General features: G+C 37.9%; 1 protein-coding gene across 5 annotated transcripts in view; it reads right to left on the minus strand.

Moving 5' to 3' along the window:
• LOC106881609 (titin homolog) overlaps positions 1 to 2,317 on the minus strand; it is a 207,307-nt gene that overhangs the window by 98,388 nt on the left and 106,602 nt on the right. The window lies entirely within an intron of this gene.

The following is a 2,317-nucleotide window of genomic DNA, read 5'->3' on the forward strand; positions in this document are numbered from 1 at the left end:
ATATATATATATATATATATATATATATATATATACTCTTTTACTTGTTTCAGTCATTTGACTGCAGCCATGCTGGAGCACCGCCTTTAGTCGAGCAAATCGCCCCCAAGACTTATTCTTTGCAAGCCTAGTACTTATTCTATCGGTCTCTTTTGTCAAACTGCTAAGTTACGGGGACGTAAACACACCAGCATCGGTTGTGAAGCGATGTTGGGGGACGACAAACACAGAGACACAAACACACACACACACATACATATACAAATATATGACGGGCTTCTTTCAGTTTCCGTCTACCAAATCCACTCACAATGCTTTGGTCGGCCCGAGACTATAGTAGAAGACACTTGCCCAAGGTGCCACACAGTGGGACTGAACCCGGGAACCATATGGTTGGTAAGCAAGCTACTTACCACACAGCCACTCTTGGCCCAACACGTAGCTAGCAGATTACCCCTTGTTTGGGTAATTACTGCTTCTGAGGTTCTGCTAGCTAAGGAACATGTAGCCTGGATTTTATCTATTCCATTCGCTAATTTTGGATTTTTATTTGCATACACAGCAACCCCAGTTACTAACTGTGAACTATAAAATAACTTTTATCAGCTTACTGGACTTCAATATGGGAAAAATTTACAACCTTCTATGTCAATAAACCACTATAATTCCAGAAAGTTGTTTTTTATACTTTCTACAGACTGCTCAAAACTTACTAACATCCTACACCTTGATCCATAGACCTTACCTTCACGCACACACATATATTAGAGGAAAAAGGACAACAAAACCAAGGCAGGAGGTATACTAAATGTCCTTTTTCCTCTAATATACACCTGCTAACTCAGAAGCCTACTATGGATCCGAAGCTCCTGCCTCAGCTGTGAACTTGGAACCTAATGGATGATCAATTATAGCACTTACACAGCGTACCTATTCGTTTAGGTCACCAGTGAACTAAACCCCTCATATTCTGTGTATGTGTGTGTGTGTTTGTGTGTGCATGCGTGCGTGCGCACGTGTGTGATGAGTTTCTAATCCAAGATGTGTCATGAAGCACATCTGCATATTCCAGTACTCCAAAGTTGTATGTAGATGTTATATTTTCATGAGGCATGCATGCATAAGTGTTGAAAAATACTGGGAAACAGTTGCTACAGAGTGATTACATATCAAGACAAGAGATTGGAAAAAATCTTTTGGCATTATTTATTTCCCATTAGACATACACATATTTTGGGTTATCCCATGAATAATGTGGTTTTTTTCAATTGCATGAACTAAAAGTTGGAGGGGTATGGGATAAACTACCTGCATCGACTTGCTATAAAAGCAGGTAGTAATTTTGTGCAAGGTTTGAAGAGTGCTGTTCGATTTTAACAATTATTTTTTCGAAGCTATAATGGAAGTGACAAAGGAGCATATTCAGCAAATTTTGCTTTATGAGTTCAATAAACGCAACAACGCAACAGAAAGTGATAGGAATGTTAATGCAGTACATGACAATCAGACAATAAGTGTAAGCCAGTGTCAACAGTGGTTCTAGAAATTCCAAACTGGAAACTACAGCCTAGAAGATAAGCCTTGTCCTGGAAGATTTGTAGAGCTTGATGAGGATGTCCTGCAAACCCTGGTGGAACAAAATTTCATTGTAACTGTTGAAGAACTAGGAGAGAAGCTTGGATTTGGTCATTCACCCATTCATTGACACCGATGTGCCATCGGAAAAGTCAGCAAATTGGGTCAATTGGTTCCTCACAAACTTTCCAAGTCTAATCGCGCACAGAGAGTGGATGTGTTGAAGACGAAAGGTGTTCTTCTATCAGGATAATGCTTAGCTATGTACAGCAAGGATGACATTTCAAAGGCTGGAGCAGTTTGAATGGGAAACACTGCCCTACCCACCATATTCGCTGGATATTGCCCCATCTGATTATTATTAATTCCGCAGTCTTCAAAATCATTTGGATGGAAAGAATATGAATTCTGTAAACAAAGTCAGAGGAGTATTTTTCTTCATAGGGCAAATGAATTTTGGAAGCGGGACCTTACAAGTCAACCAGATAGATGAAAGAGCATTGTTTAATGAAGATTGAAAAAGAACTTGGCTTTTCTTAATACTGAAAAATGAAAGAAGTATAAAAAAAGCACATTATTTATGAGATGACCCATATATATACACACACATATATATATATATATATATATATATATATATTTATAAAATGAGTATGATGAAGTAGCATTTCATGAATTTAAATTTACATTTTGATTTAAATACAGCTTAATATTGACCTGCATGTGTTTCCACTACATTGGT

The sequence above is a fragment of the Octopus bimaculoides genome, chromosome 11, assembly GCF_001194135.2.
Source record: "Octopus bimaculoides isolate UCB-OBI-ISO-001 chromosome 11, ASM119413v2, whole genome shotgun sequence".
In the NCBI taxonomy this organism is placed as follows: domain Eukaryota; kingdom Metazoa; phylum Mollusca; class Cephalopoda; order Octopoda; family Octopodidae; genus Octopus; species Octopus bimaculoides.